A 22,659-nucleotide genomic window follows, 5' to 3' on the forward strand; every position below is an offset into this window, starting at 1 on the left:
CTCTATCAAATGATCATAAAGTTAGTGGATTAAAACAACACTTATTTATTACTTTACTGTTCTAGAGGTCAGAAGTCCAAAATGGGTATCACTAGGCCCAAATCCAGGTGGCAGCAGGATTCCTCGCTCTGGGAGTTCTAGGACCCATTTCGTTGCCTTTTCCAACTTCCAGAGGCTGCTTGCATTCCCAGTGTGACTTCCTTTCTCCCTCTTCAAAGACAATAACTTGGTGTCTTCAAATCTTTCTGACTCTGACCCCTCTTCTGCCTCTCTTTCACTTTTTTTTTTTTTTTTTTGAGACAAAATCTTGCTCTGTCAGCCAGGCTGGAGTGCAGTGGTGCCATCTTAGCTCACTGCAACCTCCGCCTCCCGGGTTCAAGCGATTCTCTCAACTCAGCCTCCCAAGCAGCTGGGACTACAGGCAAGTGCCACCACACCTAGCTAATTTTTGTATTTTTAGTAGAGACGGGGTTTCACCATATTGGCCAGGCTAGTCTCGAACTCCTGACCTCGTGATCCACCCGCCTTGGCCTCCCAGAGTGCTGGGATTACAAATATGAGCCACTGCACCCAGCCTCTCTCTTTCACCTTTAAGAATCACATGATTCATTGGGCTCTTCAATCTGCCCAGATGATCTCCCCATCTCAAGATCCTTAACTTGGCTGGGAGAGGTGGCTCACCCATGTAATCCTAGCACAGTGGGAGGCTGAGGCGGGCAGATCACCTGAGGTCAGGAGTTCAAGACCAACCTGGTCAACATGGCAATACAAAAATTAGCAGGGCAAGGTGGCGCATGCCTGTAATCCTAGCTACTCGGGAGGCTGAGACAGGAGAATTGCTTGAGCCTAGGGTGTGGAGGTTGCAGTGAGCTGAGATCATGCCATTGCACTCCAGCCTGGGTGACAGAGCAAGCCTTGGTCTCAAAAAAGATCCTTAACTTAATCACATCTGCAAAGTCTTTTTTGCCATATGAGATAACATATTCTCAGGTCTGGGAAGTGGAATGTAGCCATCTTTGGGAGTCTATTATTCTGCCTGTTACAATTATCACAGCAAAATTTATTCTATGCTAACTAATATACTATTTATAAAATTTATATTCATGTGAATGTATATATAATTTATAAAATCACACATTAACATTGCATGCTATAAAGGATACACATAAAAGGATATAAAAGGATACACATAAAACATAATAACATACTGCCAGCTCAAAAATATATATATATGGCCAGGTCCATTGGCTCACGCCTATAATCTCAGCACTTTTTGGAGGCCAAGACAGGAGGATCATTTGAGTTCAGGAGTTGGAGACTAAACTGGGCAATACATCAAGGCCCCATCTCTACAAAAAATAAACTAGCCTGGCGTGGTGGCACATGCCTGCAGTCCTAACTACTCAAGAGGCTGAGGTGGGAGGATCACTTGAGCCCAGGAGTTCAAGGTTGCAGTGAGCTATTATCTTGCCACTCTACCCAGCCTGAGTGACACAGCAAGACCCTGTCTCTAAAACATTAATTAATTAATTAATTAATTAAAAATTTGAAAATATAAAGATAGAAAAATAATTTGCAATTACTAAAAGAAAGCTGGGATAACTACACTAGTATATTAAAACAACTTTAGGGCCAGGCGCGGTGGCTCACGCCTGTAATCCCAGCACTTTCGGAGGCCGAGACGGGCGGATCATGAGGTCAGGAGATCGAGACCATCCTGGCTAACACGGTGAAACCCCGTCTCTACTAAAATACAAAAAAAATTAGCTGGGTGTGGCGGCGGGTGCCTGTAGTCCCAGCTACTCCGGAGGTTGAGGCAGGAGAATGGTGTGAACCTGGGACGCGGAGCTTGCAGTGAGTCGAGATCACACCACTGCACTCCAGCCTGGGCGACAGAGTGAGACTCTGTCTCAAAAAAACAAAAAAAAAAAACAAAAAAAAAACAACTTTAGGCCAGGCGCAGTGGCTTACGCCTGTAATCCCAGCACTTTGGGAGGCCGAGGCAGGTAGATCACTTGAGATCAGGAGTTCAAGACCAGCCTGGCCAACATGGTGAAATCCCATTTCTACTAAAAATACAAAAATTAGGTGGGTGGTAGTGGCAAATGCCTGTAATCCCAGCTACTCGGGAGGCTGTGGCAGGAGAATCGCTTGAGTCTGGAAGGCAGCGGTGGCGGTGAGCCGAGATTGCACCACTGCACTCCAGTCTGCTGGGTGACAGAGTAAAACCCTGTCTCAAAAAAAAAAAAAAAAAAAAAAAAAAAAAAAGGAACTCTGGGCAAAAAGCGTAACTAGAAAGAAAGAGAGTTTAAAAATATATAGCTGGATGTGGTGGTGTGCACCCGTAGTGCTGGCCTGGGCAACGTAGGGAGACCCTGTCGGAAAGAAGAGAAGGGGAAGAAGGGGAGGGAAAATAAAGGAAAAGAAATAGGAAGGAAAAGAAAAATAAAAGGAAAAAGGAAGGAGAAGAAAGAAAGAAGGGTGGGAGGAAAGGAAGAAAAAAAAATGTATATAATTACCTAACCAGAATCCAGGTAAAGAAAAAAATATATATATAGTAATTTGTTTACTCCTAAAAATAAAGTCAATAAGCAACAAACCGTGTGTGTGTGTGTGTGTGTGTGGGTGTGTGTGTAAAATCAACAGAACCACACAGAAAAACAAATCACAAACGTAACTGTAGATCTGATGGCACATGCAAGGCAAAAAAGTTAGCAAAGCAGTAAAAGATAGGAAGAATATGATGAACCAATTTGACCTAGTGGACAAATAAGGTAGCACTGCACCCAACAAAGGCAGAAAAGCACGCACAGAACATCTTCCTAAAAATTAATCAAATGCAGCCGGGCGAGGTGGCTCACGCTCGTAATCCCAGTGCTTTGGGAGGCCGAGGCAGGTGGATCACAAGGTCAGGAGTTCGCGACCAGTCTGGCCGACATAGTGAAACCCCGTTTCTAACTAAAAATACAAAAAGCCGGGTGTGGTGGTGTGCGCCTGTAGTCCCAACTACTCAGGCGGCTGAGGTAGGAGAATGGCGTGAACCCGGAAGGGGGAGCTTGCAGTGAGCCGAGGTCGCGCCACTGCTCCAGCCTGGGCAACAGAGCGAGACTCCGTCTCAAAAAAAAAAAAAAAAAAAAAAAAAAAAAAAAAAAAAAAGAAGAAGAAAAAGAAAGCAAATATTGTCTGTCAAAGTTGGAGGACACAACTAGTAATTCTTAGAGAGGAATTTATGACCTCAAATGCGCGTGTTAGAAAATAAGACAAGCTGACGAACTGAACTCCATCTTAAAAAGTCACAAGTGAGCCCGGGGTACTTCGCGGTTCTGAGGCCCAAGGGGCTGCCTGGGTCCCCATCCGCCAACTTTTGCTCCCCACACAGCTCCAGGCAACAAGAAAGAAAAAATAAAACGCTGCCAAAACCACAGTGTCAGCATAACTCGAAAGCAGAGAAGGTCCAAACTTCAAGATAACTGTAAATAAAAAGAAAGCGACAAAATCCCCGCACGCCATCGTGCGCTGCCGCCTCTCCTAGGCACGAGGCTTTGTGCCAAGAAAAGTTGGGGAAGGAGGGGAGACAGGAGTGGCCGGGCTGGGGTTGGTCGAGAGCCACCATCAGAAAGACGGCGACATTCTAAAATCTGAAAATACCAAGAAGACGTCCTGGGAAGTCAGAGCTCAGACCTCAGGGAAGGGGCTCACAAGTGTGTGCGATAGGAAGGGAGGTTGTTAAAGTCCATTGATTCCGCGGGAGCGGTTTTAAAAAAGGTCGGGGGCGGGTGCTAAAACGGGCCAGAAGCATCCGTGGGCATTAAGTGAAGTGAGAAAATGCAGAAGGGAGAAATTGAGGGGCCTACAAGACAAAAGAGAACCAAGCAATGGGAGAACACAAAACCCTACCCACCCCCACACCAAAACAAACAAACAAAAAGCTTCTAAAGCATCTGAACTTTGCTATATTGACCTTACAGTGTGCTATTGAGCTAGGAATCTTGTAAACCATTCAATATCACAAAAACGAATAGAAAGAAGATGAATAGATCTGTACAGAGCTGATATTAAAAAAAAATCTGAAAACAAAATTCAACACACATCAACTAAGAAAAATTGCTCTGGAAAAAAAACAACCATGTTTCCAAAGAAACAAAATATTTACAAAAAAATGATTATATCTTAGGTCACAAAGAAATCATCAGTACATTAAAAAAAGTAGAAATATACAAATATTCTCTGAGCACAGTGTAATAAAATGAGACATCATTATTATTATTATTTTTTGAGACAGAGTCTGTCGCCAGGCTGGAGTGCAGTGGTGTAATCTCGGCTTACTGCAACATCTGCCTCCAGGATTCAAGCAATCCTCCTGCCTCAGCCTCCTGAGTAGCTGGGACTACAGGTGGGTGCCACCACACCCAGCTACTTTTTTTGTATTTTTAGTAGAGATGGGGTTTCACCATGTAGGTCAGGATGGTCTCGATGTCTTGACTTCGTGATCCATCTGCCTCAGCCTCCCAAAGTACTGGCTTTACAGGCGTGAAAGCCACCATGCCCAGCGAAAATGAGACATTATTAACAAAGACAAACACAGCCTGGCACAGTGGCTCACACCTGCAATCCCAGCACTTTGAGATGCCAAGGTGGGAGAGTTGCTTGAACCCAGAAGTTCAAGACCAGCCTAGGCAACATAGAGAGACCCTGTCTCTATGAAACAAAACACACACACACACACACACACACACCAAAAAACCTAGCTGGGCATGCTGGATCGCTTGAGCCTGAGAGGCAGATGTTGCAGTGAGCCATGTTTACGGCACTCCAGCCTGGGCAACAGAGCAAGAATCTGTCTCAAAAAAAAAAAAAAAAAAAAAAGACAAACCACTAGTTACCTTGTTTCAGGGGGAAAAAAGGAGAAAGACAAATATAGCAAATACATGACAAAAGGGAGGGAACCATAGGAACAAGATATTTAAAATAATTTTAATACCAATTCCCAGAATGGTGGTGTAAGGAGCTCAGCAGACCCATTCCCCAACAAAACAACCATTTAACTAGAAAAATTTATTTATTTATTTACTTTTGAGACGGAGTCTCACTCTGTTGCCCAGGCTGAAATGCAGTGGTGTGATCTCTGCTCACTACAACCTCTGCCTGCCAGGTTTAAACAATCCTCCTGCCTCAGCCTCCCGAGTAGCTGGGACTACAGGTGCGCACCACCATGCCCGGCTAATTTTTTGTATTTTTAGTAGAGACAGCGTTTCACCATACTGGCCAGGCTGGTCTCAAACTCCTGACCTCGTGATCCACCCGCCTCGGCCTCCCAAAGTGCTGGGATCACAGGTGTGAGCCACCGTGCCCAGCCTGAAAGATTTATTTTAAGAACCCAATCATTTCAAATCTGTAAATTATCCTAAAGGCACATACAGCAAATGGGGAAGCATATTCCCTGACTGAACATAGACACAAACATAAACTCACTGAAGTGCAGTAGCCAGTCTGCAGGCCACACACATACCTACTAGTAAAGAGAAAAATCTGAAACTTAAGCACGAACTTTGACCAATAAGTGGTTTATGGTCACTTTGACCACAAGTGATTTATGCTGACCGGGGGTGACCCCTAGAGAGCCAAGCTAAAATATGTGTGTGTGTGTATGTGTGTGTGTGTATATATATATATATTTATTTTTTTATTTTTATTTTTGACACAGGGTATTGCTATGTCACCCAGGCTGGAGTGCAATGACATGATTATAGCTCTCTGCTACCTTGAACTCTTGGGCTTAAGCTATTCTCCTGCTTCAACCCTGAAAGTGCTGGGATTACAAGCACGAGCCACCAGGCCCAGTAGCTAGATTTTTTTAAAAGAAAAAAAAAAAATCAGAAAACAGACATTCTAGGCTAAACACTGCAAGGAAAATACACTTCACAAAGTTAATTCAGCCAAGTCACTAAACATAAAAAGAAATGGCCAATCAAATAGTAACAACATTGACTCCTAACAGAGGACTGGCATCCTACAATGTATTATCTAAAATGTACATTTTGGCCAGGCACAGTGGTTCATGCCTGTAATCCCAGCACTTTGAGAGGCCAAGGAGGGCAGATCACCTAAGGTCAGGAGTTTGAGACCAGCCTGGGCAATATGTGAAACCCTGTCTCTACTAAAAATACAACAATTAGCTGAGCGTAGTGGTACACGCCTGTAATCCCAGTTACTTGGGAGGCTGAGGCAGGAGAATCCCTTGACCCCGGGAGGCAGAGGTTGCAGTGAGCCAAGATCATGCCACAGCACTCCAGCCTGGGCGACAGACGGACTCTGTCTCAAAAAACAAACAAACAAAAAAGTACATTGTAATAAAAACATTCGGTTCATTTAAGTATATATTTTTAAATGCACTCCCAAGTTTATTGCAGTACTATTCACAATAGCCAAAATATTGGATCAATCTAAGTGCCTATCAGTGGATAAATGGGTAAAGAAAATGTGGTATATACACACAGTGGAATATTGTTCAGCCATAAAAGGAACAAAATTCTGTCATTCTCAGCAACATGGATGAAACTGGATAAAAGTACATTTTATTGATTGATTGATTGATTGATTGATTGAGAGGGGGGTCTCATTCTGTTGCCCAGGCTGGAGTGCAATGGCACCATCTTGGCTCACTGCAACCTCTACCTCCCAGGTTCAAGCGATTCTTCTGCCTCAGCCTCCCGAGTAGCTGGGATTACGGGCATGTGCCACCACGCCCGGCTAATTTTTTTGTATTTTTACTAGAGACAGGGTTTCACCATGTTGGCCAGGCTGGTCTCGAACTCCTGACCTCAGGTGATCTGCCTGCCTTGGCCTCCCAAAGTGCTGGAATTACAGGCATGTGCCACTGCACTCGGCCTAAAAGTACATTTTTTCAACAGAAATTATGACATGCAAGCAACAAGGAAAGTCTGGTCCATCCACAGGAAAAGAAAAAGCAGCCATAGACATTGCTTTTGAACAGTCCCAGATATTGGACTTAGCACACAATGCCTTCACAGCAGCCGTTATAAATATGTTCAAAAGTGACAAGAGGAAATAAGTAAACAAATAAATAGATTATTCTAAGAGTTGCATAGTTTTAGTTCTTACATTTCAGGCCTATGATCTATTTTGAGATTGGTTCGGTTGTGTTTTTTGCATAGTGTGAGGTAGGTGGCTAACTTCATTATTTTGCCTGTGGATATCCAGTTGTTCTACTATTCTTTTCCCATTAAAAAGTCTTGGCACCCTTACAGAAAATCAGTTAACCAGAAATGTATAGTTTTATTTCTGGACTGTCAATTCTATTCTATTCATCTATTTGTCTATCATGCCAGTAGCACATAGTCTTAATTATTGTAGTTTTGTAGTATGTTTAAAATTGGAGGCCAGGTGTGGTGGCTCATGCCGGTAATTCCAGCATTTTCGGAGGCTGAGGTGGGCACTTGAGGTCAGGCATTTGAGCCTGGCCAACGTGACGAAATCTCATCTCTACCAAAAAAACAAAAATCAACTGGATGTGGTGGCAGGTGACTGTAATACCCGCTTCTTGGGAGGCTGAGGCAGGAGAATCTCTTGAACCCAGGAGGCGGAGGCTGCAGTGAATGGAGATCATGCCACTGCACTCCAGCCTGGGCGACAGAGTGAGACTCCATCTCAAGAAAGAAAAAATAAAAATAAAAATAAATAAATAAACAAATAAATAAAATAGGGAAATGTAAAGGCTGTCAGACTGAAGACCCTGATGATGTTACAATTCAAATCAAAGGCCTCTGCTAGCAGAATTGTCTCTTGCTTGGAGGAGGTCAGTTTTTGTTGTTTTTTTTTTTTTTTTTTTTTGAGACAGAGTCTCGCTCTGTTGCCAGGCTGGAGTGCAGTGGTGTGATCTTGGCTCACTGCAACCTCCGACTCCCAGGTTCAAGCGATTTTCCTGCCTCAACATCCGGAGTGTCTGGGATTACAGGCAAGTGCCACCACGCCCAGCTAATTTTTGTATTTTTTTAGTAGAGACAGGGTTTCACCATGTTGGCCAGGATGGTCTCGATCTCCTGACCTCGTGATCCACTCGCCTTGGCCTCCCAAAGTGCTGGGATTACAGGCGTGAGCCACCGCGCCCGGCCAAGGTCAGTCTTTTGTTCTATTCAGAACCTCAACTGACTGAACAGGGTCCTCCAACATTATGGAAGGCAATCTGCTTTACTCAAAGTTGACCAATTTAAATGTCACTCTTATTCAAAAACGCCATCACCAAAGCATCCAGAATAATGTTTGACCACAAATGTGGGCACTGTGGCCCAGCCAAATAAACACATAAAATGAATCATCAAAATAACTTATGATTTTCATCACTGAATAATATTCTATTGTATGGATATACCACAGTTTTATTATCCATTCTTCTATTGAAGGACATTTTGGTTGCTTCCTGTTTGGGGAGAGTGTGAAAAAGCTATTATACATATTTGTGCAGGGGTTTAGAGGTAGATGTAAGTTTTCAACTCAATTAAACAAATACCTACAAATTTTCAACTCAATTGGGTAAATATCTACGACCTAGCAATGGCTGGATCACATGGTTATAATCTATTTCACTTCGTATCAAACTGCCAAACCATCTTGCAAAGTGATTGTACAGTTTTGCATTTTCACCAGCAATGAGTGAAGGTTGCTGTTGCTCCACATCCTCATCAGCTCTTGGTGTTGTCAGTATTTTGCAAATTAACTGCTTTGATAGATGTGCAGTGATACCTGACTGTTGCTTTAATTTGCAACTCTCTAATGGCATATGACATTGAGTATCTTTTTGTATGCTTTCTCATTTTTATTTCATATTTCTCCAAATATTTCTCTACCTTCCTCTCTCTCTTTTTACCTTCTGTTACTCCAACAGCCAACAGCCAACAACCGTGTATGTGAGCCTCCTGGGAAGGGGATTCTCCAGCCCCACACAAGCCCCACACAAGAAGACGGTAGCCCTGGCCAGAGACAAACAGCAAATACCCTGGAAGATTGATCCTGTGTGCAGAATATTGTCCTCTGTGTCTCCTTGGATGATATGGGAACTGTTGATAACACCCAGCCCAGGGGTTTACCTGAAGGCCGAACCAGGTGACGTCAGGCAGATAAAACTCTTGTTTTGTAAACTTGGGAAACTTCTCATTCATACTCTTACTGTTGTGTGGAGTGAAAACATATGAAGATGTGAATTTGGAAGAGCTGGAGGATCATGTAGATGAATTTAATGAGGAGGATGAACATGCCATTGAAATGTACAGACAGTAGAGACTGGCTGAGTGGAAAGCAACTAAACTGAATAATGAATTTGCAGAAGTTTTGGTGATCTCAGGAAACGATTATGTTCAAGAAGTTAACTACTGACTGAGCACAGTGGCTTACACCCGTAATCCTAGCATTTTAGGAGGCTGAGGCAGGTGGATCACCTGAGGTCAGGAGTTTGAGACTACCCTGGCCAACATGGCAAAACCCCGTCTCTACTAAAAATACAAAAATTAGCCGGGCGTGATGGCCCATGACCGTAAGCCCAGCTACTCAAGAGGCTGAGGCAGGAGAATCACTTGAATCCGGGAGATGGAGGTTGTGGTGAGCTGAGATCACACCATTGCACTGCAGCCTGGGCAAGAAGAGCGAAACTCCGTCTCAAAACAAACAGACAAAAAAAATTAGCCGGGCACGGTGGTGCTCGCCTGTAATCCTAGCTACTGGGGAGGCTGAGGCATGAAAATTGCTTGAACCTGGGAGGCGGAGGTTGCAGTGAGCCAAGATTGCACTACTGCACTCCAGCCTGGGCAATGGAGCGTACTAAGTCCAAAAAAAAAAAAAAAAAAAATTCCATTCTGTAATAAAAGGAATCTAGACTCTTTGGAGAAATAGTTCATTTCAGGGCTGGGGCAGAGATAATACAAGATGAGTCTGGAACATCACGTAGTGACAGAAAGTAAGGAAGTACTCACAAAGTCATGGGGACACTTCAAAAGGACACAAGAGTCAACTCGAAGGAGCTCCCAAGGGCCAAATCTGGGATAATTTGAGCAACAAAATAAGTAATGATATCAATAAATTATTACTCATAGAATAAAATAACTATCCATGAGTTTATACTGATATATGTAAATAACTGAGAGAGAAGAGACAACTCCTCTGTGCAGCAGAACTCTAATAAATAAATGTAGGAGAAGTGATGGAAATAGAAAATCACCATTAGACAAACACCGCAGTCATCATTGTTGCAGGTGCCAATCATTCATTGGTGGATGCTAAAATTAGTGAGTGAAAGTATGATGCAAAAGAAGATATTTGTGTACACTCAAAGTGCACCTCACAACGTTTACTAATCACAAAGGGTGCTATGGTTTGAATGTTTATGTTTCTGTCCCCTCCAAACCTCATGTTGAAACTAATTGCCAATGTGATAGTATGAAGATGTGGGGCCCTTTTTTTTTTTTTTTTTTTTGGAGAAAGGGTCTTGCTCTATCATCCAGGCTGGAGTGAAGTGGCGCAGCAATCTCAGCGCACTGCAGCCTCCGCCTCCCGGGCTCAAGAGATCCTCCCATCTCAGCCTCCCAAGTAGTTGGGACCACAGGCACGTACCACCAGGCACGGCTAATGGGATAAACCTCTTATAAAAGAGGCTTCGTGCATTGTTCTGCCGCTTTTTTGCCCTTCTGGTCCTCTGCTATGTGAGAACACAGTGTTTGTCCCCTTTGGAGGATGCAGCAACAAGGTGCCATCTTAGAGGCAGAGAGCAGCCCTCACCAGAAACCAAACATGCCAGCCGGCACCTTGATCGTGGACTTCCAGCCTCCAGAACTATAACAAATAAGTTTTTATTGTTTATAAATGACCCAATCTTGGGTAGTTTGTTATAGCAGCAGAAACAGACTAAAATAAAGGGGGAAAGAGTAAATCGACAGTGGAGAAGCCTGGGAGACACCACATGATCAAAGTTAGTATCACCAGTATTATAAGGCACGTCAACATCATGTGCACGTACTAGGAGGCTCTGAGAAGGGCACAATTCACTGCTCTAGGATTCTTGCCAAAAATGAATAACTTCAGACGACACATTACAAGCATCACATAAACACAAAATAATTGAGGGATGTTCCACAAAATAATTGGCTGGTACTCTTCAAAAGTGACAAATTCATGGAAGAAGAAGCAACCAGAGGCTGGGTGCAGGGGCTCACGCCTCTAATCCCAGGATTTTGGGAGGGCGAGGCAGGCAGATCGCTTGAACCCAGGAGTTTGAGACCAGCCTGGGCAACATGGCGAAACCTCATCTCTACAAAAAATACAAAAATTAGCCGAGCATGGTGGCGCGTGCCTGCAGTCCCAGCACTTTGGGAGGCCAAGGCAGGTGGATCACGAGGTTGGGAGTTCAAGACCAGCCTGACCAACATGGTGAAACCTCATCTCTACCAAAAATACAAAAATTAGCCAGGCGTGGTGGCGCGCGCCTGTATTCCCAGATACTCAGGAAGCCGAGGCAGGAGAATTGCTTGAACCCGGGAGGCAGAGGTTGCAGTGAGTCAAGATCACGCCATTGCACTCCAGCCTGGGTGACAGAGCGAGACACTGTCTCAAAAAAGAAAGAAAGAAACAAACAAACAAACAAAAATAAGTCAGAAGGAGCCAAATCTGGACTATGAGGCAGATGCCTAATGATTTCCTGTTGAAACTCTCACAAAATTGACCTTCTTTAGTGAGAGGAATGATCAGGAGCATTGTCACGGTGGAGGACTCTCTGGTGAAGCTTTCCTGGGTGTTTTTCTGAGAAAGCTTTTGCTACACCAAACACTCTCAAAATAAGCAGACGTTGCCATTCTTTGGCTGCCCAGAAAGTCTACAAGCAGAATGTTTTGAGCATCCCCATAAACTGATGCCATCGCCTTTCTCTTGACTGGTCTGCTTTTGAGTTGACTGAACCACTTCCACCTCTTGGAAGCCATTGCTTTAATTGTGCCTTGCCTTCGGTATCCTACTGCGAAAGCCATGTTTCATCTGTTACAATTCTTCCAAGAAATGTTTCAGGATCTTGATCCTGCTTGTTTTAAAATTTCCATGGAAAGCTGTGCTCTTGTCTCCAACTGATTTGGATGCAACGGTTTTGGCATCCATTGAGTGGAAAGTTTGCTTCACTTGAATTTTTCAGTCAGAATTGTATAAGCTGGACTAATTAAGGTGGCTTAGTGTTGGCTATCATTTCTACTGTTAATCATTTAGTCCTCTTCAATCAGGGTACCAATAAGATTTTTTTCCTCACAAATTGTTGCGGGTGATCTGTTGCTGCACACTTCATCTTCAACATCATCTTATCCCTTCTTAAAACAAGTTGCCTATTTGTAAACTGCTGATTTCTTTGGAGCATTGTCTCCATAAACTTTTCATAAAGCATCAGTGATCTCTTCATCCTTCCACCAATGCTTCACTATAAATTTCATGTTTGTTCTTGCTTCAATTTTAGCATAATTCATGTTTCTTTCATAGGGACTATTTTAAAACTGATGTCTTATCCTTCTTAGTGTCTCAAACTAGATTCTGTTCATACATTTAACATTTTTTTTTATTTTTTGTATTTCTCTCTCTTTTTTTTTTTGAGACTGAGTCTTGCTCTGTCGCCAGGCTGGAGTGCAGTGGCTCAATCTCGGCTCACTGCAACTTCCGCCTCCCGAGTTCAAGCGAATCTCCTGCCTCAGCCTCCTGAGTAGCTGAGACCACAGATGCGTGCCACCACGCCCAGCTAATTTTTGTATTTTTAGTAGAGACGGGGTTTCACCCTGTTGGCCAGGATGGTCTTGATCTATTGATCTCGTGATCTACCCACCTTGGCCTACGAAAATGCTGGGATTATAGGCGTGAGCCACCGCGCCCGGCCTTTTTTTTTTTTTGAGATGGAGTCTCACTCTGTTGCGCAGGTTGGAGTGCAGTAGTGCAATCTCAACTCACTGTAGCCTGGCCGACAAGAGTGAGAGTCCATCACAAAAAACAAAAAACAAAACCAAACAACAAAGAGCATGATGAGGGTTTGGCAGGGTTAGGGAGGCAGGCTGGAAGCAGATCATGCAGAAATCCAAATGTCCCCTTAGAAAGGCCCTTGTCAGATTAGCAAGCCCACACTGGTCACTGAGCATCTGTCCCAGCCTCCTCCCAGCTGGCTGCCTGGACCATAGAGGCTGGAACGGTTGAAAACAAAAAACAAAAAACAAACAAAAAAAACCACGTGAGTTCCAGATATTCCTTCCACAATTTCTTTCTTTTATTTTTTATTTTTTTTCAAGACAAGAGTTTCACTCTTGTTGCCCAGGCTGGAGTGCAATGGCACAATCTCAGCTCACAACTTCTGCCTCCCATGTTCAAGCGATTCTCCTGCCTCAGCTTCCTGAGTAGCTGGGCTTACAGGCGTGAGCCACCATATCCAGTTAATGTTTGTATTTTTAGTAGAGATGGGGTTTCACCATGTTGGTCAGGCTGGTCTTAAACTCCAGATCTCAGGTGATCCACCCACCTTGGCCCCCCAAACTGCTGGGATTACAGGCATGAGCCACTGCATCCGACCCAGATTCATAAACACAGATGGAAAAATCCTAAGCAAATTATTAGCAAAATGAATCTGGTAATATATAGGAAGAGAACGCACTGTGCCCAAGTTGGATTTATTCTAAAAATGCAAGGTTAGAGATGAGAAAATTGATAAATCTGATTTTCCTCCTTAACAGATTACGGGAGAAAATTGAACAATCTCAAGGATTGCAGAGAGTACATCTTGCCATGTGCAGTGAACTAGACCCCACAAGTACATATCACATCATGTAGTAAGGGACTAGAGGCAAGGAGCAGCAGGAGAGGCAGTGGCTATGCAGAAAGTCTTTTGGTCCAGTTGTTGAGACAGCATCTAGAGTTTGGGAGCCTTATCTGGAATGTGTCAGCTTTGCACTAAATAAATAAAAATTACCCTACACTTTGTGGTTTAAATGAAAAAAAAAAAAAAACCCAATTTATTATCTCACAGTTTCTGTAGATGAGGAATGTGGGAGCATTAACTTGGAAGTTCTGCCTCACAGTCTCTCGTGAAGTTTGCAGTCAAGATGCTGGCCAGGGCTACTGTCTTCTGAGGGTTTGTGTGGGGCTGCAGGATTGCCTTCCCAGGCAGCTCTCTTACACGGCTGTGGGCTGGGAGGCCTTAGTTCCTCACCATGTGAACCTGTCCACAGGGCTGCTGAGTGTCTCATGACAGCTGGCTTCCCCCAGAGCAAGAGATCCAAGAGACAGTGCAGACAGGAAGCCAAAGTGCGTTTGTGCCAGCTCTCCTAGGTCTCTCACCACCACCTTCATTCATTCTATTCTTTAGAAGTGAGTCACTAAGTCCAGTTTACATTCGGGGGAGGGGAGCGAGCCTCCATGTCTTGAAAAGAGGAGTATCAGGCCAGGTGCAGTGGCTCACATCTTTAATCCCAATACTTTGGGAGGCCAAGGCAGGCAGATCACAAGGTCAGGAGTTCAAGACCAGCCTGACCAACATGGTGAAACCCCATCTCTACTAAAAATACAAAAATTAGCCAGGTGTGGTGGCCCACACCTGAAATCCTAGCTACTCAGGAGGCTGAGGCAGGAGAATCACTAGAATCCAGGAGGCGGAGGTTGCAGTGAGCCAAGATCACACCACTGCACTCCAGCCTGGGTGACAGAGCGAGACTCTGTCAAAGAAAAGAAAAGAAAAGAAAGAGAGAGAAAGGAAGGAAGGAAGGAAGTGGCATCTAGAATGCATGGACATTCCTAAAACCACCTCGCCTGGGAGACTCAAGGCCTGGTTGAAACATCCATCCACCTACTTAGTGCCTGTACTGGAAGAAGAGGAAATCAGATAGCCAGAGGATTGTTTCACTTTCTTTTTTTTTTTTTTTTTTTTTTTTTTGAGACGGAGTCTCGCTCTGTCGTCCAGGCTGGAGTGCAGTGGCCAGATCTCAGCTCACTGCAAGCTCCGCCTCCCGGGTTTACACCATTCTCCTGCCTCAGCCTCCCGAGTAGCTGGGACTACAGGCGCCCGCCACCTCGCCTGGCTAGTTTTTTGTATTTTTTAGTAGAGACGGGGTTTCACCGTGTTAGCCAGGATGGTCTCGATCTCCTGACCTCGTGATTCGCCCGTCCCGGCCTCCTAAAGTGCTGGGATTACAGGCTTGAGCCACCGCGCCCGGCCGATTGTTTCACTTTCAATTCAGCTACAAAACTCCTTGGCCATTCATGTTTCCTGGCAATCACACTGCAGATGTCTAGAAACTTCACATTTCCACTTTTTTTTCTTACGAAAATGTCATTCAGAATCACAGTTCCACTTTCTGAGGTAACTAATCACACCCTCTCCTCTCTCTGCAAAGCTCCAACACGCCTTCTTTCCCCTTTGCTTTTTTTGCTTTGAGACAGGGTTTCACTGTCACCGAGGCTGTTTAGTGCAGTGGCTCGATCTCTGCTCACTGCAACCTCTGCCTCCTGGGCTCAAGCCATCCTCCCACCTCAGCCTCCTGAATAACTTGGACCACAGGTGCGTGCCACCAAGCCCAGCTGATTTTTTGTAGATACAGGGTTTCACCATGTTGCCCCGGCTGGTCTTGAACTCCTGGGCTCAAGCAGTCTACCCCCATTGGCCTCCCAAAATGCTGGGATTACAGGTGTGAGCCACTGCGCTCAGCCCCTTTTCCTTTTTCTTCTCCTCTATCTTACCTGAATCTGCACCTGTAAACACTTTCTCTGCCTCCTCTCCTACTAGAATGGAACAGCCATCTTTCTCCTCTTTTCTTTTTTCTTTTTATTTTTTTATACAGACGGGGTCTTGCTATGTTGGCCAGGCTGGTCTCAAACTCCTGGGATCAAGTGATCCTCCTGCCTCAGCCTCCCAAAGTGCTAAAATTATAGGCGTGAGCCACCACGCCCAACCTCTCTCTTCCTTTCAAAGCTTCTGGGTCCTCCTCACCTGCTTGCCTCCCCTCCCTTCTTGATTTCTCAAAGTCGTCACTTCTCTGTGTGCTTCCTGGTTTATTTTTTGTCTTTAATATTCTGTAAGCTTCATAAGGGAAGGGAGGTTTTTCTATTTCATTTGCTAATACATTTACAACACTTAGAACAAGACCTGGTTCAAGGTGGACACTGGATAAATACTTGGGTGAATAATTGAGTGAATGAATGTGAAGAGGAAACCCCACCCATTCTAGCTGGAAGGAAAAATGAGGAGGCAGGAGGACCAAGTGTGAGCAGTAGGAGGAAAGGTGTGTGCCCTGAATCTCCTGCACTAGGCAAAAGTCTCATGAGGGCAGGTGTCTTTTTGCTCACCCTGGAATCCCAGCACCCAGCCCTGCACCTGGCACATAACAGGTAACTGTGTGCTGATTGCCCAGGTGCCAGCTGATTGCCCAACTTGCACCTTAGCGCCCCAGCCCCTTTCCTTATACTAGTCTTGGGTGATCCATGCTGCCCGCGGATCTGTCCCCGCCTGCCCCTCTATCCTACTTCCCTTTCTCAGATGCTCAGGACAGCCTGAGTTGAGTCCTAATGTGGCCTCACTGCCCAGCTGCCCGTGCTCCTGCAGAGGGATGACAGACATCAACCTCCTGTCCCTGGTCTGCCCTCTGAGGACACCCAGACTCGAGACAACTGCCTAGGGTGGCAGCCTGCCAAGGGGCCCGAGGTGGCTGTTCCCTGGCTTTGCACAGAAACTGTTGGAAATGACAGCCCCGAGACACTGCTTCAATAGTAGGAAGAATTCACCACAGGCCCTCACTGGAGGGCCGGCCTGGGCGGCAGAGCGAGACTTCCATCTCAAAAAAACCAAAAACACCAAAGTGCATGATGAGGGCCGGGCACAGTGGCTCACGCCTGTAGTCCCAGCACTTTGGGAGGCTGAGGCGGGTGGATCACCTGAGGTCAGGAGTTCGAGACCAGCCTGGTCAACATATGAAATCCCATCTCTACTAAAAATACAAAAATTAACTGAGCATGGTGGCAGTTGCCTGTAATCCCAGCTACTCAGGAGGCTGAGGCAGGAGAATTGCTTATACTCGGGAGGTGGAAGTTGCAGTGAGTTGAGATCATGCCATTGCACTCTAGCCTGGTCAACAAGAGTGAGACTCCATCTCAAAAATAAATAAATAAATAAATAAATAAATAAACAAACAAAGTGCATGATGAGGATTTGGCAGGGTTAGGGAGGCAGGCTGGAAGCAGATCATGCAGAAATCCAAATATCCCCTTAGAAAGGCCCTTGTCAGATTAGCAAGCCCACGCTGGTCACTGAGCATCTGTCCCAGCCTCCTCCCAGCTGGCTGCCTGGACCACAGAGGCTGGAATGGTATAAATAAATAAATAAATAAAAATAAATAAATAAATAAATAAACACGAGTTGCAGATATTCCTTCTGGTTTTGTTTGTTTGTTTGTTTTAGACTCAGTTTCACTCTTGTCTCCCAGGCTGGAGTGCTGTGGTGCGATCTCGGCTCACCGCAACCTCTGCCTCCTGGGTTCAAGTGATTCTCCTGCCTTAGCCTCCCAAGTAGCTGGGATTACACGCATGTGCCACCATGGGTGGCTAATTTTTTATTTTTAGTAAAGACGGGGTTTCTTCATGTTGGTCAGGCTGGTCTTGAACTCCCGACTTCAGATGATCCGACCCCTTGGCCTCCCAAAGTGCTGGGATTATAGGTGAGAGCCACCGTGCCCAGCCTCCTTCCACAGTTTCAATCATGTGAGACTTACATTTGGAACCAAGTAGAGTCGAGGGAGACAGGTAACAGCCCCCGGGCACTCCTTCTGCTGGTGTGGGTCCAGCAGGGATAGTGAGACTGGGCCTAATGCACTGTGGAGCTTTCCAGATTCTGGGACTGCAGTTAGTGTCTCACTTGAGCAGCTGAGTATGCACTGCCTGTGACATGCCACTCCAAGTAGATCTGCCAGGGGCCCTTCCCAGGAAATTATTTATAACAATTCCAGCAGAGATGGCTTCTCATCCTCCTTGAAGCTGCTGGACTCTGAGTCCCTGGTTCTGCCAGAGCTCATCACTCTAGACCTTTCAGGCCTAACACAATTCACTTATCCAATCATTCAGTCATCCATCATCCACTTAGCCAATCCAATCTTTTTTTTTTTGAGACAGAATCTAACTCTGTCGGCCAGGGGCTGGAGTGCAGTGGCGCTATCTTGGCTCACTGCAACCTCGACTTCCTGGGTTCAAGCGATTCTTCTGCCTCAGCCTCCTGAGTAGCTGGGATTATAGGCGCGTATCACCATACCTGGCTAATTTTTGTATTTCTAGTAGAGATGGGGTTTCATCATGTTGGCCAGGCTGGTCTTGAACTCCTGACCTCACTCAGGTGATCCACCTGCCTTGGCCTCCCAAAGTGCTAGGATTACAGGCGTGAGCCACAGCACTCAGCCCAGTCATTTGTTGACTCACTTCTTCAACACTCCCTGAGTTCTTATTCTGTAGCAGGCCCTGGCTCTGGGGCCGAGAACAGGGAGTCAAATTAGATTAGGGCTGTGAAACAAGCCACTCTCAAACCTGGAGGCTTGTGACAATAACAATCATTTATTTCACCATTACGCAATTTGGGCAAGGCCTGGTTGAGACAGCTCTTCTTGTGCCTCCAGCTTCATCCTTGGAGCTGGAGGACCCTTCAAAGATGGTGCACTCCAATGGCTGGCAAGGTGATGCTGGCTAGAGCTATTTATTTGTTTATTTAAATTCCCCCAGCCAATTGGATGGTAGGGCTAGAGCTTTTTATTCCCTACTTTTTTCATTTTTAAACTTTATCTCTCCTTAGGGGTACACTGTTCCTGGAGGTACTGCAATGCTAGGTCGATGTGTGGAGTGGGTGGGGCAAGCTCCTATTCTATCTCTTAGTTCCAAAAATCTATTTAATATAGATTGTGTCCTCGAGTAGAGGACATATCAGATATTAAACTGATAAAAACAGATACTACTACACTTGATCTTACCCAAAAGGCTGAGAATGGAGCTTTGATTCTCCTCTACATGGACCTCCCCACAGGACGGCCTGGGCTTCCTCACAGCATGGTGGCTGAATTCCAAGAGAAGAAAACAGAAGCTGCCAGTTCTGTCTTAAAGGGTAAGTCCAGAATTGGGCACAGCATCATTTCCACCATATTCTACTGGTTCAAAGCAAGTCATCGGCCAAGTCTAGAATTAAGGAGGTGGAGAAGTAAACCCCACTTTTCCATGAGGGAAAGGATAAGGAATTTATGAGCATTTGTAATCCACAAACCTAACTAGGAGTGCAGTTTCATGCTGCTTGGATTGAGGAATTGACTGATTGGTTGGATAACTGACTGTTTGGGTTTGATTGACACAAACTAAGGATTATTTCTCATTATATCTCTTTCTGCATGGTGGGCCTTTTCTGGAGTAACTAACACTGCAGAAAAGTGGCCTCGTCCCACTTTCTGTCACTCACTCCTCCCAAGAAGTAGAGAAGAGACTTTTCTTGGTGAAGTTGTTAGAAGCAACTAGGTATGGGACCCAAAGTGAGATAGGAGGCAGGTCTCGATTCTGGAGGTGGGGCTGGGTCACCAGATCAAATTGAGGACTTGCTGAAACAGGGATGGGGGTGGAGGCAGCTTTCCATAAGACACACCCACCAGTGTGCCATGTCAGTCTACCATTACCATGGCAACACCTGGAAGTTACTACCCTTTTCTGTGTTAATGACCAAATGACTCAAGAATTTACCACCCTATTTCTAGAAATTTCTGCATAATCTGCTCTCTAATTTGCATATAATTAAAAGTGGCTATAAATAGGACTGCAGAACTGCCTCTGAGCTGCTACTCAGGGTAGCCCTGGTCTGCAAGGAGCAGTACATCTGCTGCTGCTGTGCACTGCCACTTCAATAAAAGTGGCTAACAGCACTGGCTCACAGTGGAATTCTTTCCTGGACAAAGCCAAAAACCCTCCCAGCCTAAGCCCCAATTTGGGGGCTTGCCTACCCTACATCAAAAGGAGGAGAAACCTTTGGGAGCAGAGTGGGTAAGTCTGTGCAACTCTGGGATGGGTACGGGGACATCAAATGGCATTTTCTCAACAACTCTATTGGTTACAGAAGTAACATTTTCATCTCTATCCTATGTGTCTGTTTTTCAGATGGTACTAAACTTGGGCAGGGAAGGACTGGGTGTTACGTTGCATGCCCTGTAAAAACGCTTGGTCTAAATCTGTCACATACTTGGCACTTAAAACACGTTAAGTGTTAACTAAAAGAATGTTGACATCAGGTGTGACAGGTTTTCTGCTCTAGGGAGATTCCTCAAGCGGTCACTATGTTAACAGACACAGATGTTTCCCTTTCTTCATATGATGAAGATCAGGGATCCAAACTTATTCGAAAAGCTAAAGAGGCACTATTCGTACCCGTTGGAATAGCAGGTTTTGCAGCACTTGTTACATATGGATTATACACATTGAAGAGCAGGGGAAATACTCAAATGTCCCTTCATCTGGCTTTGCTGCAGGAGCAACGACTGTTGGTAAGGGCTGTTCCGTGTATCGGGAATTCCAGACAAAACCTAAGCCTTAGAAGAAGAGATGCTGTCTTGGTCTTGTTGGACGAGCTTGCTTTAGTTAGACGTCTCATTATTGAAGTTATGTGTTATTGTGGAAAATAAACTATTTGAGTGGGTTTAGATGGTAACACAGCATTTTGAATATTGGCTTCCTTTCTTGCAGGCTTGATTTGCCTGGTGACCAAATTACTAGTGACTAGTTTACTAACTAGGTCATTCAAGGAAATCAAGTTAGCATAAAAGAAACATGTCACCTAAATGCACTAGATTGTGTTGAAATGTCCACCTTCTTAAACTGTGAAGATGAACTTAGTTCTAAAGAAGATAACGGGCTGGGCGCGGTGGCTCACGCCTGTAATCCCAGCACTTTGGGAGGCCGAGGCGGGCGGATCACAAGGTCAGGAGATCGAGACCATGGTGAAACCCCGTCTCTACTAAAAATAGAAAAAATTAGCCGGGTGCAGTGGCGGGCGCCTGTAGTCCCAGCTACTCGGGAGGCTGAGGCAGGAGAATGGCGTGAACCCGGGAGGCGGAGCTTGCAGTGAGCCAAGATTGCGCCACAGCACTCCAGCCTGGGCGACAGAGAGAGACTCCGTCTCAAAAAAAAAAAAAAAAAAAAAAAAAAAAAAGAAGATAACGGGCCAACCCTGAAGTACTCCCAGTTTGCTGCAGGATCTCACATGTTTTGGATGTTATATAAGAGTCCTATTTGCCCCAGTTGACTTTTTTCTGCCCGTCTTGTGGACTGGCTGGCTCTTTTAGAACTCCGTCCAAAAAGTGCATGGAATATAACTTGTAAAGCTTCCCACAACTGATGTATCTATGTGTGTGTTTAAACCAAATCTAGAAAGCTTACAATAGAGCTGCATAGTAGTGGTATTTATTAAAGAATCACAATTGTAAACATGAGAATAACTTATGGATTCTAGTTTAGTTATTTTGTAATTGCAGAATTATATTTTTGCTGCTGTTATATCTGAATAATTTTTAAATGTCATCTTGAGATAGAAATACGTATTTAAGCACTCATGCAAAGGTAAATGAACACTTTTTTTTTTTGAGACGGAGTCACGCTCTGTCGCCAGGCTGGAGTGTAGTGGCATGATCTCGGCTCACTGCAACCTCCACCTCCCGGGTTTGAGCGATTCTCCTGTTTCAGGCTCCTGAGTACCTGGGACTACAGGTGCACACCACCATGCCTGGCTAAGTTTTATATTTTTAGTAAAGACGGGGTTTCACCATGTTGGCCAGGATGGTCTCAATCTTGACCTCGTGATCTGCTGGCCTCAGCCTCCCGAATTGCTGGGATTACAAGCATGAGCCACTGTGCCCAGCCCAATGAACCCTTTTTAAATGTGTGCGTTGCTTATTTTTTCCCTCAGAATTACAGACATTAAACCAAACAAATTACCTATAATGGAACTGATTAATGACTTATGAGAAAGCTGGTTTGGCCAGACAGTATACCCAAACTTTTATAAACTATAGAATGTTATTACATTTGTGAAATTCTCTTGTCTAACCTGAATTTACATTTCATGGTGATAACATGGTATATGTACTGTTGTTAAAGTAAGTGAGTATCTAAACAAACAAACAAAAGAATGTCAACATCAATTCTGACAGGACAGAAATTTGGACAATGTAGCTTTTACTCATTCATTCTTCCACTAATGCATTCATTCAGCAGATAGTCCAATACCCTGCAATTAGCTTGTGGATCTCTCCACCATGAGACTGAAAGCTCCATGAGGTCAGGGAAGGTATTTTGTTCTCCACAGTGTCCTCAAAACCTGGCCTGGGGCCTGAACATAGTAGGCCCTCAGTAAATGTTTGCTAATTGAAGGAATGAGATCAGAGGCCAAGGGAAGTCCAAAGGCAGTCTAGACAGACCAACAGACAGACAAACTGACCTCATGTGTGGTCAGTCCCACATTCAATGCACACTTCTTGGCAGGGGTCATTCAGGGAATGTTGGAGGGTCTGGCCTTCCAGGCTGGAAGTACCTGGAGTGTTCTACCATGGAAGAGGGAGACTAGTTCCTCATTTTCTCTTTCATGGAGGGAGA

General features: G+C 44.9%; 1 protein-coding gene, 1 non-coding gene and 1 pseudogene across 4 annotated transcripts in view; 1 reads left to right on the forward strand and 2 right to left on the reverse strand.

The window, feature by feature from the left end:
- Positions 1-22,659, reverse strand: part of SPDYC (speedy/RINGO cell cycle regulator family member C) — a 36,267-nt gene that overhangs the window by 5,596 nt on the left and 8,012 nt on the right. The gene's annotated exons all lie outside the window — the stretch shown is intronic.
- LOC140711529 (HIG1 domain family member 1A, mitochondrial pseudogene) lies at positions 13,662-21,228 on the forward strand (annotated as a pseudogene).
- Positions 18,833-19,030, reverse strand: LOC119624698 (U2 spliceosomal RNA). The gene has a single exon (XR_005240842.2). It is a non-coding gene; the product is annotated as a U2 spliceosomal RNA (small nuclear RNA).

The sequence above is a fragment of the Chlorocebus sabaeus genome, chromosome 1, assembly GCF_047675955.1.
Source record: "Chlorocebus sabaeus isolate Y175 chromosome 1, mChlSab1.0.hap1, whole genome shotgun sequence".
Lineage (NCBI taxonomy): Eukaryota > Metazoa > Chordata > Mammalia > Primates > Cercopithecidae > Chlorocebus > Chlorocebus sabaeus.